At 52.8% G+C, this 17030-nt stretch overlaps 1 pseudogene; it reads left to right on the forward strand.

Annotated features, from left to right (window-relative positions):
* Positions 1-1351: 1351 nt before the first annotated feature.
* Positions 1352-17030, forward strand: part of LOC136791244 (uncharacterized) — a 50129-nt pseudogene continuing 34450 nt past the window's right edge.

Here is a 17030-nt window from a genome sequence, read left to right on the forward strand (position 1 = left end):
GCCGCGGCAGCCGCTCCAGCCGCGGCAGCCGCTCCAGCCGCGGCGGCCGCTCCAGCCGCTCCAGCCGCGGCAGCCGCTCCAGCCGCGGCGGCCGCTCCAGCCGCTACAGCCGCGGCAGCCGCTCCAGCCGCTACCGAGTGGAGCGTCTGCCACGGCTGGAGGGCTACCGCGGCTGGAGCGTATGCCGCGGCTGGAGCAGTGCAGTGAGTCCAGGGAGTGCACTGGCACCACTGGGGATGCAGCGCAGTGACTCCAGAGAGTGCACTGACACCACTGGGGATGCGGTGCAGTGAGTCCAGAGAGTGCACTGGCACCACTCAGGGTGCAGTGCGGTGAGTCCAGAGAGTACACTGGCACCACTGGGGATGCAGTACTGTGAGTCCAGAGAGTGCACTGGCACCACTGGGGATGCAGTGCAGTGAGTCCAGAGAGTGCACTGGCACCTTGGCGATGCAGTGCAGTGAGTAAAGAGAGTGCACTGGCACCATTGGGGATGCAGTGCAGTGAGTCCAGAGAGTGCACTGGCACCACTGGGGATGCAGTGCAGTGAGTCCAGAGAGTGCACTGGCACCACTGGGGATGCAGTGCCGTGAGTCCAGAGAGTGCCCCGGCAACATTGGGAATGCACTACAGTGACTGCACAGAGTGCACTGACACCACTGCGGATGCAGTGCCGCGAGTCCAGAGAGTGCACTGGCACCACTGGGGATGCGGTGCCGGGAGTCCAGAGAGTGCTTTGGCACCACTGGGGATGCACTGCAGTTACTCCAGAGAGTGCACTGACACCAGTGGGAATGCGGTGCAGTGAGTCCAGAGAGTGCAATGGCACCACTCAGGGTGCAGTGCGGTGAGTCCAGAGAGTGCATTGGCACCACTGGGGATGCACTGCAGTGAGTCCAGAGTGCACTAGCACCACTGGGGATGCAGTGCAGTGAGTCCAGAGAGTGCACTGGCACCACTGGGGATGCAGTGCAGTGTGTCCAGAGTGTGCACTGGCACCACTGAGAATGCATTTCAGTGTGTCCAGAGAGTGCACTGGCACCACAGGGGATGCACAGCAGTGAGTCCAGAGAGTGCACTAGCACCACTGGGGATGCAGTGCAGTGAGTCCAGAGAGTGCACTGGCACCACTGGGGATGCACTGCAGTGAGTCCAGAGAGTGCACTGGCACCACTGGGGCTGCACTGCAGTGAGTCCAGAGAGTGCACTGGCACCACTGGAGATGCAGTGCATTGAGTCCACAGAGTGCACTGGCACCACTGGGGATGCAGTGCAGTGAGTCCAGAGAGTGCACTGGCACCACTGGTGATGCAGTGCAGTGAGTCCACAGAGTGCACTGGCACCACTGGGGATGCACTGTAGTGAGTCCAGAGAGTGCAATGAATGCAGTGCAATGAATGAGAGTGCGTCTGAATGCAAGTCAGACGCTTTAATTAAGGTAAAGCCTCCCTAGACAGATGGGCTTCGATCCCACAAAACTCTAGTTAACAGCTAAATGCCTAAACCAATTGGCTTCTGCCTACAAAGACCCTGACGCACCCTAGTGCGCATCGATGAGCTTGTAACTCAACATGAATTTCACTACAGAGCCGATAAGAAGAGGAATTAAACCTCTGTAAAAAGGACTACAGCTTAACGCTTCAACACTCAGCCATCTTACCCGTCACCTTCATCAACCGATGACTATTTTCCACTAACCATAAGGATATTGGCACCCTGTACCTCATCTTCGGGGCATGAGCAGGAATAGTCGGCACCGCACTCAGCCTATTAATCCGCGCAGAACTAGGACAACCAGGAACTCTCCTAGGCGACGACCAAATTTACAATGTAATCGTTACTGCTCACGCCTTTGTAATAATCTTCTTTATAGTCATACCCATCATGATCGGAGGATTCGGCAACTGATTAGTCCCCCTCATAATCGGTGCCCCCGACATAGCATTCCCGCGAATAAACAACATAAGCTTTTGACTCCTCCCCCCATCATTCCTCCTCCTACTAGCCTCATCCACTGTAGAAGCTGGCGCCGGCACAGGCTGAACTGTCTACCCTCCCCTAGCAGGTAACCTTGCCCACGCCGGAGCTTCAGTAGACCTGGCTATCTTCTCACTCCACTTAGCCGGTATCTCCTCCATCCTTGGGGCCATCAACTTTATCACCACAGCCATCAACATAAAACCCCCCGCACTCTCACAATACCAAACCCCACTATTTGTCTGATCCGTACTAATTACCGCCATCCTACTCCTTCTATCACTCCCCGTACTCGCCGCCGGTATTACAATATTACTAACTGATCGAAACCTAAACACCACATTCTTCGACCCCGCTGGAGGAGGAGACCCAATCCTGTACCAACACCTATTCTGATTCTTCGGACACCCAGAAGTCTATATTCTGATCCTACCGGGGTTCGGAATCATCTCACACGTAGTCACGTACTACTCAGGCAAAAAGGAGCCCTTCGGCTACATGGGAATAGTCTGAGCCATACTATCCATCGGCTTCCTAGGATTCATCGTCTGAGCTCACCACATGTTTACAGTAGGAATAGACGTTGATACCCGAGCCTACTTTACATCAGCCACTATAATCATTGCCATCCCTACCGGAATCAAAGTATTTAGCTGACTAGCCACCCTGCACGGAGGAACAATCAAATGAGACCCCCCCCAATGCTATGAGCTCTAGGATTTATCTTCCTATTTACCATCGGAGGATTAACAGGAATCGTTCTTGCAAACTCTTCCCTAGACATCGCCCTGCACGACACGTACTACGTAGTTGCCCACTTCCACTACGTCCTATCCATAGGCGCCGTCTTTGCCATTCTAGCAGGATTTACTCACTGATTCCCACTACTCACTGGGTTTACCCTACACCAAACATGAGCAAAAGCCCACTTCGGGGTAATATTTACAGGAGTAAACCTAACGTTCTTCCCCCAGCACTTCCTAGGCCTAGCAGGAATACCCCGACGATACTCGGACTATCCCGACGCCTACACACTATGAAACACCATTTCCTCCATCGGCTCCCTAATCTCAATAGTAGCCGTAATCATACTAATATTCATCATCTGAGAAGCCTTTTCGGCCAAACGAAAAGTCCTACAACCAGAACTAACTACCACAAACGTTGAATGAATCCACGGCTGCCCTCCCCCATACCATACTTTCGAGGAACCGGCCTTCGTCCAAGTACAAGAAAGGAAGGAATCGAACCCTCACATGCTGGTTTCAAGCCAACTGCATTAACCGCTCATGCTTCTTTCTTATGAGACGTTAGTAAACCAATTACATAGCCTTGTCAAGACTAAATCACAGGTAAAAATCCTGTACATCTCATGTGGCCAACCACTCCCAACTAGGATTCCAAGACGCCTCATCACCCATCATAGAAGAACTCGTTGAATTCCACGACCACGCCCTAATCGTTGCCCTAGCTATCTGCAGCCTAGTTCTCTACCTTTTAGCCCACATACTAACAGAAAAACTCTCGTCCAATGCTGTAGACGCCCAAGAAGTAGAGCTGATCTGGACAATCCTACCTGCTATCGTCCTGGTACTCCTCGCCCTCCCATCCCTACAAATCCTCTACATAATGGACGAAATCGATGAACCAGACCTCACCCTAAAAGCCATCGGCCACCAATGATACTGAAGCTACGAATACACAGACTTCAAAGACCTATCCTTCGACTCCTACATAGTGCCCACCCCAGACTTACCCAACGGCCACTTCCGACTGCTAGAAGTTGACCACCGCGTAGTTATCCCAATAGAATCCCCCATCCGCGTAATCATTACTGCAGGAGACGTACTCCACTCCTGAGCAGTCCCAACGCTCGGAGTTAAAACAGACGCAATCCCAGGCCGACTAAACCAAACTTCATTCATTACCACCCGGCCTGGGATTTTTTACGGACAATGCTCAGAAATTTGCGGGGCTAATCACAGCTACATACCCATTGTAGTAGAATCAACCCCACTCCCACATTTCGAGGCCTGATCGTCCCTTCTATCATCATCCTAATCATTAAGAAGCTATGCAACAGCACTAGCCTTTTAAGCTAGCCAAAGAGGGACTTCCCCCTCCTTAATGATATGCCACAGCTTAACCCCGCACCATGATTTTCAATCATAATTATAACCTGATTAACCCTAGCACTCCTCATCCAACCAAAACTACTAGCCTTCACCACAACCAACCCCCATCAAATAAGACCTCCCTCACTACCAAACCCACACCATGATCCTGACCATGAACCTAAGCTTCTTTGACCAATTTTCCAGCCCCAATCTATTCGGCATCCCCTTAATCCTACTATCCCTACTCTTCCCAGCCCTACTATTCCCGTCCCCAAACAACCGATGAATCAACAACCGCCTTTCTACTATCCAAACATGACTCCTTCACCTAATCACAAAACAACTAATAGTCCCACTCAACAAAAATGGCCACAAATGAGCCATAATATTTACATCCCTAATAATCATACTTCTTACAATCAACCTTCTAGGCCTCCTTCCATATACATTCACCCCAACCACCCAACTATCTATGAACATAGCCCTAGCCTTCCCACTATGGCTCGCCACACTACTAACAGGCCTACGAAACCAACCATCAGCCTCTTTAGCCCACCTATTACCCGAAGGTACCCCTACACCCCTAATCCCCGCACTAATCCTGATCGAAACAACCAGCCTACTAATCCGCCCCCTAGCCCTCGGAGTCCGCCTTACAGCCAACCTTACAGCAGGACACTTACTCATCCAACTCATCTCTACAGCCTCCATTGCATTAATACCCACCCTTCCTGCAGTATCCATCCTAACAATAATCATCCTACTACTCCTAACCATCCTAGAAGTAGCAGTAGCCATAATCCAGGCCTACGTCTTCGTGCTCCTTCTAAGCCTATACTTACAAGAAAACATCTAATGGCACACCAAGCACACTCATACCACATAGTTGACCCAAGCCCTTGACCAATCTTCGGGGCAGCCGCCGCCCTACTCACAACCTCAGGATTAATCATGTGATTCCACTACAACTCATCCGTACTACTAACCCTAGGCCTCATCTCAATACTCCTAGTAATACTCCAATGATGACGAGACATTGTACGAGAAAGCACCTTCCAAGGCCATCACACTCCCACAGTCCAAAAAGGCCTACGATACGGCATAATCCTTTTCATCACATCCGAAGCATTCTTCTTCTTAGGGTTCTTCTGAGCGTTCTTCCACTCGAGCCTGGCCCCAACCCCAGAACTAGGAGGCCAATGACCCCCAACAGGAATTAAACCACTCAACCCGATAGAAGTCCCCCTACTAAACACAGCCATCCTACTAGCCTCAGGCGTTACCGTAACGTGAGCCCATCACAGAAGGAAACCGAAAACACGCCATCCACGCCCTAACCCTAACGATCCTCCTGGGATTCTACTTCACAGCCCTACAAGCAATAGAATACCACGAAGCCCCATTCTCAATCGCCGATAGCGTCTACGGATCTACCTTCTTCGTTGCCACTGGATTCCACGGACTCCACGTAATCATCGGATCCTCCTTCCTGACCGTCTGCCTCTTCCGACTGATCAAGTTCCACTTTACATCAGACCACCACTTCGGATTCGAGGCAGCAGCCTGATACTGACACTTCGTAGACGTCATCTGACTATTCCTCTACATAACCATCTACTGATGAGGATCTTGCTCTTCTAGTATATTAATTACAATTGACTTCCAATCTCTAGAATCTGGTATAAACCCAGAGGAGAGCAATGAACGCACTCATGTTCATATTCGCCCTATCATCAATCCTAAGCGCCGCCCTAACCGCATTAAACTTCTGACTCGCCCAAATAAACCCCGACTCAGAGAAACTCTCACCGTACGAATGTGGATTCGACCCACTTGGATCTGCTCGATTACCATTCTCAGTCCGATTCTTCCTCAGTAGCCATCCTGTTCGTCCTATTCGACCTAGAAATCGCCCTCCTACTCCCCCTGCCATGAGCCGTCCAACTCCAATCCCCCTAATGACCCTCACCTGAACTGTAGTGATCCTCCTTCTCCTAACACTCGGACTGGCCTACGAGTGAATTCAAGGGGGCCTAGAATGAGCAGAATAACAGAAAGTTAGTCTAACCAAAAAGATAGCTGGTTTCGACCCAGCAGATTACAGCCAACCCTGTAACTTTCTTATGTCGCCCCTACATTTAAGCTTCTACTCAGCCTTCATTTTCAGCGGACTAGGACTAGCCTTCCACCGAACCCACCTAGTATCCGCCCTACTATGCCTTGAAAGCATAATATTATCGATATTCGTAGGCCTATCAATATGATCCATCGAAAACCAAGTCTCCTCATTCACCATGGTACCAATTCTCATGCTAACCTTCTCAGCGTGTGAGGCAGGCACAGGCCTGGCCATCCTAGTAGCCTCCACCCGCACACATGGCTCCGACCATCTACACAACCTAAACCTCCTGCAATGCTAAAAATCATCCTACCCACAATCATACTTCTTCCAACAGCCCTGCTGTCTCCACCAAAATTTCTATGGACTAACACCACCTTATACAGCCTCCTAATCGCTGCCCTAAGCCTACAGTGATTAATCCCAACCTACTACCCCTACAAATTTTTATCCAACTGAACAGGAATTGACCAAATCTCATCCCCCTCCTAGTACTATCCTGCTGACTACTCCCACTCATAATCATAGCAAGCCAAAACCACCTGCAACAAGAACCCCTACAACGCAAACGAATCTTTATCTCAACCTTAGTCGCAGTCCAGCCATTCATCCTACTAGCCTTTTCCACCACAGAACTAGCACTATTTTACATCTCATTTGAAGCAACCCTCATTCCCACCCTAATCTTAATCACCCGATGGGGGAACCAACCAGAACGCCTAAGCGCTGGCATCTACCTGCTATTCTACACGCTAGTAAGCTCTCTACCCCTGCTAATCACAATCATACACCTATACGTGAAAATTGGCACCCTGCACCTGCCAACCCTACAACTAACCCACCCAACCCTATCCACCTCATGGACAGGAATACTATCAGGTCTAGCACTGCTCATAGCATTCATAGTAAAAGCCCCACTATACGGCCTACACCTCTGACTGCCAAAAGCCCACGTAGAAGCACCCATCGCAGGCTCAATACTCCTCGCCGCCCTACTACTAAAGCTAGGAGGATACGGAATTATACGAGTCACTCTATTTATGGGCCCACTGTCCAACCTCCTGCACTACCCCTTCCTAACCCTGGCCCTATGAGGCGCCCTAATGACTAGCTCAATCTGCCTACGACAGACAGACCTAAAATCACTAATCGCTTATTCATCCGTTAGCCACATAGGCCTAGTTATCGCCGCAGGAATAATCCAAACCCACTGATCATTCTCAGGGGCAATGATCCTAATAATTTCCCATGGACTAACTTCCTCCATACTATTCTGCCTAGCCAACACAAACTATGAACGTACGCACAGCCGAATTCTACTACTCACACGAGGCCTACAACCTCTCCTACCACTCATAGCTACCTGATGATTGCTGGCCAATCTAACAAACATAGCCTTACCCCCAACAACAAACCTCATAGCAGAGCTAACCATTATAATCACCTTATTCAACTGATCTGCCTTCACGATCATCCTAACAGGAATCGCAACCCTACTAACCGCCTCCTACACCTTATTCATACTACTAATGACCCAACGAGGCTCAATCCCCTCCCACATCACATCTATGCAAAACTCAACCACGCGAGAACACCTGCTCATAACACTCCACATTATCCCAATATTCCTCCTAATCCTCAAACCCGAACTGATCTCCGGAATCCCCTCATGCAAGTATAGTTTAAACCAAACATTAGACTGTGATTCTAAGAATAGAAGTTCAAACCTTCTTACCTGCCGAGGGGAGGGTTTAACCAACAAGAGCTGCTAACTCTTACATCTGAGCCTAAAACCTCAGCCCCCTTACTTTTAAAGGATAACAGCAATCCACTGGTCTTAGGAACCACCCATCTTGGTGCAAATCCAAGTAAAAGTAGTGAACCCCACACTACTAATCAACTCCCTCACACTACTCACGCTGACAATCCTCCTAACCCCAATCATCCTGCCATTTCTATTTAAAAACTTTAAAAACACCCCACAAGCCACCACCCGCGCTGTTAAAACCGCATTCCTAATTAGCCTAGCCCCTACAACCGCATTCATCTACTCGGGAGTAGAATCTGTCACCTGCCACTGGGAGTGAAAATTCATTATAAACTTTAAAATCCCCCTGAGCCTAAAAATAGACCAATACTCAATAACATTTCTTCCAATCGCCCTATTTGTAACATGATCAATCCTACAATTCGCCATATGATACATGGCCTCAGAGCCATACGTAACAAAATTTTTCACCTACCTACTGACATTCCTAGTCGCCATACTCCTCCTAACAACCGCAAACAACATATTCCTCCTATTCGTAGGCTGGGAAGGAGTAGGAATCATGTCCTTCCTTCTCATCGGCTGATGACAAGGCCGAGCAGATGCCAACACCGCCGCCCTACGAGCCGTAATCTACAACCGAATCGGAGACGTCGGACTGATCCTGAGCATAGCATGACTAGCTTCAACATTCAACACCTGAGAGATCCAACAAGCCGTACACCCCCACCAAACCCCAATCCTCCCCTCATAGGATTAATCCTCGCAGCCGCAGGAAAATCCGCCCAATTTGGACTCCACCCATGACTGCCCGCAGCAATAGAAGGCCCCACCCCAGTATCAGCCCTACTGCACTCCAGTACCATAGTAGTAGCCGGAATCTTCCTGCTCATCCGCATGCACCCCCTGCTAGCCACCAACCAGACAGCCCTAACTGCCTGCCTATGCCTAGGTGCTCTATCAACCCTATTCGCTGCCACATGCGCCCTAACCCAAAATGACATCAAAAAAATCATTGCTTTCTCAACATCCAGCCAACTAGGACTAATAATAGTCACTATCGGACTAAACCTCCCACAACTAGCCTTCCTACACATCTCAACCCATGCCTTCTTTAAAGCCATACTATTCCTATGCTCAGGGTCTATCATCCACAACCTAAACGGAGAACAAGATATCCGAAAGATAGGAGGCCTACAGAAAATACTCCCAGTCACTACTTCCTGCCTAACCATCGGAAACCTGGCGCTGATAGGAACCCCATTCCTAGCCGGATTCTACTCAAAAGACCTCATCATCGAAAGCTTAAACACATCATACCTAAATACTTGAGCCCTACTCCTAACCCTTATAGCCACAGCATTCACCGCAACCTACAGCATCCGCATAACCATCCTAGTCCAAGCTGGACAAACCCGAATCCCCCAATAGTATCAATAAACGAAAACAACCCACTAATCACCGCCCCCTAACCCGACTCGCCCTAGGCAGCATTACAGCAGGAATAATCATTACCTCTTTCATCACACCAACCAAAACCCCCCAATAACCATACCCCTTATCACCAAAACCGCTGCCATCCTCATAACAATCCTAGGAATCATCCTAGCCCTAGAACTATCGAACATAACACACACCCTCACTCACCCCAAACCAAACCCCTCATAAACTTCTCCTCTGCATTAGGGTACTTCAACCCCCTAGTACACCGATTCTTCTCCAAAAACCTACTAGAAAAGGGACAAAACATTGCCCTACACTTGATCGACCTCTCCTGACTCAAAAAATAGGGCCAGAGGGCCTTGCTGAACTACAAGTAGCCGCAAGCAAAGCCGCAACCTCAATACACACAGGGCTAATTAAGGCCTACCTAGGATCCTTCGCCCTCTCCATCCTGGTAATAATCCTAATAACACACAGACTCACTAATGGCCCCTAACATCCGCAAATCCCATCCCCTACTAAAAATAATCAACAACTCCCTAATCGACCTACCCGCCCCCTCCAACATCTCTGCCTGATGAAACTTCGGCTCCCTTCTAGCCATCTGCTTAGCCACACAAATCCTAACAGGCCTGCTACTAGCCATACACTACACCGCAGACACTTCACTCGCCTTCTCCTCAGTAGCTCACACATGCCGAGACGTCCAGTACGGATGGCTCATCCGCAACCTCCACGCCAACAGTGCTTCGCTCTTCTTTATCTGCATCTACTTACACATCGGACGAGGCCTCTACTACAGCTCCTACCTATACAAAGAAACCTGAAACACAGGAGTAATCCTCCTACTCACCCTAATAGCAACTGCCTTCGTAGGGTATGTCCTACCATGAGGACAAATGTCAATCTGAGGGGCCACCATAATCACCAACCTATTCTCAGCCATCCCGTACATTGGGCAAACTCTAGTAGAATGAGCCTGAGGAGGATTCTCAGTAGACAATCCAACCTTAACCCGATTCTTCGCCATCCACTTCCTACTGCCCTTCCTAATTGCAGGAATCACCCTAGTCCACCTAACCTTCCTACACGAATCAGGCTCAAATAACCCACTAGGAATCGTATCAGACTGCGACAAAATCCCATTCCACCCATACTTCTCCATTAAAGACAGCTTAGGGCTTACCCTAATAATCACCCCTCTAATAGCACTAGCCCTATTTTCACCGAACCTCCTGGTTCTTGGAATCCTAGTTGGGAGTGGTTGGCCACATGAGATGTACAGGATTTTTACCTGTGATTTAGTCTTGACAAGGCTATGTAATTGGTTTACTAACGTCTCATAAGAAAGAAGCATGAGCGGTTAATGCAGTTGGCTTGAAACCCATCCCCAGTGGTGCCAGTGCACTCTCTGAACTCACTGAAGTGCATCCCCAGTGGTGCGAGTGCACTCTCTGCACTCACTGCACTGCATCCCCAGTGGTGCCAGTGCGCTCTCTGGACTCACTGCAGTGCATCCCCAGTGGTGCCAGTGCACTCTCTGGACTCACTGCACTGCATCACCAGTGGTGCCAGTGTACTCTCTGGAGTCACTGCACTGCATCCCCAGTGGTGCCAGTGCACTCTCTGCACTCACTGCACTGCATCCCCAGTGGTGCCAGTGCGCTCTCTGGAGTCACAGCACTGCATCCCCAGTGGTGCCAGTGCAATCTCTGGACTCACTGCACTGCATCCCCAGTGGTGCCAGTGCACTCTCTGGACTCACTGAAGTGCATCCCCATTGGGGCCATTGCACTCTCTGCACTCACTGCACTGCATCCCCAGTGGTGCCAGTGCACTCACTGGACTCACTGCACTGCATCCCCAGTGGTTCCAGTGCATTCACTGGACTCACTGTACTGCATCCCCAGTGGTGACAGTGCACTCTCTGGACTCACTGCAGTGCATCCCCAGTGGTGCCAGTGAGCTCTCTGGACTCACTGCACTGCACACCCAGTGGTGCCAGTGTACTAACAGGATTCACTGGATTGCATCCCCAGTGGTGCCAGTGCACTCTCTGGACTCACTGCACTGCATCCCCAGTGGTGCCAGTGCACTCTCTGGACTCACTGCACTGCATCCCCAGTGGTGCCAGTGTACTCACTGGACTCACTGCACTGCATCCCCAGTGGTGCCAGTGCCCTCTCTGGACTCACTGAAGTGCATCCCCAGTGGTGCCAGTGCACTCTCTGGACTCACTGCACTGCATCCCAGTGGTGTCAGTGCACTCTCTGTACTCACTGAAGTGCATCCCCAGTGGTGCCAGTGCACTCTCTGGACTCACTGTACTGCATCACCAGTGGTGCCAGTGCACTCTCTGGACTCACTGCACTGCATCCCCAGTGGTGCCAGTGCACTCTCTGGACTCACTGCACTGCATCCCCAGTGGTGCCAGTGCACTCACTGGACTCACTGGACACATCCCCAGTGGTGCCAGTGCACTCTCTGGACTCACTGCACTGCATCCCCAGTGGTGTCAGTGCACTCTCTGGACTCACTGAAGTGCATCCCCAAGGTGGTGCCAGTGCACTCTCTGGACTCAATGCACTGCATCCCCAGTGGTGCCAGTGCACTCTCTGGACTCACTGCACTGCATCGCCAGTGGTGCCAGTGCAATCTCTGGACTCACTGTAGTGCATCCGCGAGCTGGTGCCAGTGCACTCTCTGGACTCACTGCAGCGCATCACCCAGTGGTGCCAGTGCACTCTCTGGACTCACTGTACTGCATCACCAGTGGTGCCAGTGCACTCTCTGGACTCACTGCAGTGCATCCCCAGCGGTGCCAGTGCACTCTCTGGACTCACTGCACTGCATCCCCAGTGGTGCCAGTGCAATCTCTGGACTCACTGCACTGCATCACAGGTGGTGCCAGTGCACTCTCTGGGACTCACTGCACTGCATCCCCCCACTGTGGCAGTGGTGCCAGTGCACTCTCTGCACTCACTGCACTGCATTCCCAGTGGTGCCAGTGAAGTCTCTGGACTCACTGCAGTGCATACCCAGTGGAGCCGGTGCAATCTCTGGACTCACTGCAGTGCATCCCCACTGGTGCCAGTGCACTCTCTGGACTCACTGCACTGCATCCCCAGTGGTGCCAGTGCACTCTCTGGACTCACTGTACTGCATCCCCGGTGGTGCCAGTGCACTCTGTGGACTCACTGTACTGCATCCCCGGTGGTGCCAGTGCACTCTCTGTACTCACTGCACTGCATCCCCAGTGGTGCCAGTGCACTCTCTGGACTCACTGCACTGCATCCCCAGTGGTGCCAGTGCACTCTCTGGGCTCACTGCACTGCATCCCCAGTGGTGCCAGTGCACTCTCTGGACACACTGCAGTGCATCCCCAGTGGTGCCAGTGCACTCTCTGGACTCACTGTACTGCATCCCCAGTGGTGCCAGTGCACTCACTGGATTCACTGCAGTGCATCCCCAGTGGTGCCAGTGCACTCTCTGGACTCACTGCACTGCATCCCCAGTGGTGCCAGTGCCTCTGTGGACTCACTGTACTGCATCCCCAGTGGTGACAGTGCACTCTCCTGGACTCACTGCAGTGCATCCCCAGTGGTGACAGTGCACTCTCTGGACTCACTGCAGTGCATCCCCAGTGGTGCCAGTGCACTCTCTGGAGTCACTGCACTGCATCCCCAGTGGTGCCAGCGCAGTCTGTGGAGTAACTGCAGTGCATCCCCAGTGGGTGCCAAAGCACTCTCTGGACTCCCGGCACCCGCATCCCCAGTGGTGCCAGTGCATATCTCTGGACTCACTGCACTGCATCCCCAAAGGTGCCAGTACACTCACTGGACTGACTGCACTGCATCCCCAGTGGTGCCAGTGCACTGCTGGACTGACTGCACTGCATCCCCAGTGGTGCCAGTGCACTCTCTGGAGTAACTGCAGTGCATCCCCAGTGGTGCCAGTAAACTCACTGGACTGACTGCACTGCATCCCCAGTGGTGCCAGTGCACTCTCTGGACTCACTGCACTGCATCCACATTGGTCCCAGTGCATTCTCTGGACTCACCGCACTGCACCCTGAGTGGTGCCAGTGCACTCTCTGGACTCACTGCACCGCATCCCCAGTGTTGCCAGTGCACTCTCTGGAGTCACTGCACTGCATCCCCCAGTGGTGCCAGTGCACTCTCTGGACTCACTGCAGTGCATCCCCAGTGGTGCCAGTGCACTCACTGGACTCACTGCACTGCATCCCCAGTGGTGCCAGTGCACTCACTGGACTCAATAAACTGCATACCCAGTGGTGCCAGTGCACTCTCTGGACTCACTGCACTGCATCCCCAGTGCTGCCAGTGCATTCACTGGACTCACTGTACTGCATCTCCAGTGGTGCCAGTGCACTCTCTGGGCTCACTGCAGTGCATCCCCAGTGGTGCCGGTGCACTCTCTGCACTCACTGCACTGCATCCCCAGTGGTGCCAGTGCACTCACTGGATTCACACTGCAATTGCATCCCCAGTGGTGCTAGTGCACTCTCTGGACTCACTGCACTGCATCCCCAGTGGTGCCGGTCACACTCTCTGGACTCACTGAAGTGCATTCTCAGTGGTGCCAGTGCACTCTCTGGACTCACTGCACTGCATCCCCAGTGGTGCCAGTACACTCTCTGGACTCAATATACTGCATCCCCAGTGGTGCCAGTGCACTCTCTGGACTCACTGCACTGCATCCCCAGTGGTGCCAGTGCACTCTCTGGACTCACTGAAGTGAATTCTCAGTGGTGCCAGTGCACTCTCTGGACTCACTGCAGTGCATCCCCAGTGGTGCCAGTGCACTCTCTGGACTCACTGAACTGCATCCCCAGTGGTGCCAGTGCACTCTCTGGACTCACTGCAGTGCATCCCCAGTGCTGCCAGTGCACTCTCTGGACTCACTGCACTGCATCCCCAGAGGTGCCAGTGCACTCACTGGACTCACTGCAGTGCATCCCCACTGGTGCCAGTGCATTCTCTGGACTCACTGCACTGCATCCCCAGTGGTGCCAGTGCACTCTCTGCACTCACTGCACTGCATTCCCAGTGGTGCCAGTGAAGTCTCTGGACTCACTGCAGTGCATACCCAGTGGAGCCGGTGCAATCTCTGGGACTCACTGCAGTGCATCCCCACTGGTGCCAGTGCACTCTCTGGACTCACTGCACTGCATCCCCAGTGGTGCCAGTGCACTCTCTGGACTCACTGTACTGCATCCCCGGTGGTGCCAGTGCACTCTGTGGACTCACTGTACTGCATCCCCGGTGGTGCCAGTGCACTCTCTGGTACTCACTGCACTGCATCCCCAGTGGTGCCAGTGCACTCTCTGGACTCACTGCACTGCATCCCCAGTGGTGCCAGTGCACTCTCTGGACTCACTGCACTGCATCCCCAGTGGTGCCAGTGCACTCTCTGGACACACTGCAGTGCATCCCCAGTGGTGCCAGTGCACTCTCTGGACTCACTGTACTGCATCCCCAGTGGTGCCAGTGCACTCACTGGATTCACTGCACTGCATCCCCAGTGGTGCCAGTGCACTCTGGACTCACTGCACTGCATCCCCAGTGGTGCCAGTGCACTCTGTCAACTCACTGTACTGCATCCCCAGTGGTGACAGTGCACTCTCTGGACTCACTGCAGTGCATCCCCAGTGGTGACAGTGCACTCTCTGGACTCACTGCAGTGCATCCCCAGTGGTGCCAGTGCACTCTCTGGAGTCACTGCACTGCATCCCCAGTGGTGCCAGCGCAGTCTGTGGAGTAACTGCAGTGCATCCCCAGTGGTGCCAAAGCACTCTCTGGACTCCCGGCACCGCATCCCCAGTGGTGCCAGTGCACTCTCTGGACTCACTGCACTGCATCCCCAAAGGTGCCAGTACACTCACTGGACTGACTGCACTGCATCCCCAGTGGTGCCAGTACACTCACTGGGCCTGACTGCACTGCATCCCCAGTGGTGCCAGTGCACTCTCTGGAGTAACTGCAGTGCATCCCCAGTGGTGCCAGTAAACTCACTGGACTGACTGCACTGCATCCCCAGTGGTGCCAGTGCACTCTCTGGACTCACTGCACTGCATCCACATTGGTCCCAGTGCATTCTCTGGACTCACCGCACTGCACCCTGAGTGGTGCCAGTGCACTCTCTGGACTCACTGCACCGCATCCCCAGTGTTGCCAGTGCACTCTCTGGAGTCACTGCACTGCATCCCCAGTGGTGCCAGTGCACTCTCTGGACTCACTGCAGTGCATCCCCAGTGGTGCCAGTGCACTCACTGGACTCACTGCACTGCATCCCCAGTGGTGCCAGTGCACTCACTGGACTCAATAAACTGCATACCCAGTGGTGCCAGTGCACTCTCTGGACTCACTGCACTGCATCCCCAGTGCTGCCAGTGCATTCACTGGACTCACTGTACTGCATCTCCAGTGGTGCCAGTGCACTCTCTGGAGCTCACTGCAGTGCATCCCCAGTGGTGCCGGTGCACTCTCTGCACTCACTGCACTGCATCCCCAGTGGTGCCAGTGCACTCACTGGATTCACTGCAGTGCATCCCCAGTGGTGCTAGTGCACTCTCTGGACTCACTGCACTGCATCCCCAGTGGTGCCGGTGCACTCCTCTGGACTCACTGAAGTGCATTCTCAGTGGTGCCAGTGCACTCTCTGGACTCACTGCACTGCATCCCCAGTGGTGCCAGTACACTCTCTGGACTCAATATGCTGCATCCCCAGTGGTGCCAGTGCACTCTCTGGACTCACTGCACTGCATCCCCAGTGGTGCCAGTGCACTCTCTGGACTCACTGAAGTGAATTCTCAGTGGTGCCAGTGCACTCTCTGGACTCACTGCAGTGCATCCCCAGTGGTGCCAGTGCACTCTCTGGACTCACTGAACTGCATCCCCAGTGGTGCCAGTGCACTCTCTGGACTCACTGCAGTGCATCCCCAGTGCTGCCAGCTGCACTCTCTGGACTCACTGCACTGCATCCCCAGAGGTGCCAGTGCACTCACTGGACTCACTGCAGTGCATCCCCACTGGTGCCAGTGCATTCTCTGGACTCACTGCACTGCATCCCCAGTGGTGCCAGTGCACTCTCTGGACTCACTGCACCGCATCCCCAGTGGTGCCAGTGCACTCTCTGGTCTCACTGCAGTGCATCCCCAGTGGTGCCAGTGCACTCTCTGGACTCACTGCACTGCATCCCCAGTGGTGCCAGTGCACTCTCTGGACTCACTGCACTGCATCCCCAGTGGTGCCAGTGCACTCTCTGGACTCACTGCAGTGCATCCCCAGTGGTGCCAGTGCACTCTCTGGACTCACTGAAGTGCATTCTCAGTAGGTGCCATTGCACTCTCTGGACTCACTGCAGTGCATCCCCAGTGGTGCCAGTACACTCACTGGACTCACTGCACTGCATCCCCTGTGGTGCCAGTGCACTCACTGGACTCACTAAACTGCATCACCAGTGGTGCCAGTGCACTCTCTGGACTCACTGCACTGCATCCCCAGTGCTGCCAGTGCATTCACTGGACTCACTGTACTGCATCCCCAGTGGTGCCAGTGCACTCTCTGGGCTCACTGCAGTGCAT

The sequence above is a fragment of the Anser cygnoides genome, chromosome 1 (genome assembly GCF_040182565.1).
Source record: "Anser cygnoides isolate HZ-2024a breed goose chromosome 1, Taihu_goose_T2T_genome, whole genome shotgun sequence".
Classification (NCBI taxonomy): domain Eukaryota; kingdom Metazoa; phylum Chordata; class Aves; order Anseriformes; family Anatidae; genus Anser; species Anser cygnoides.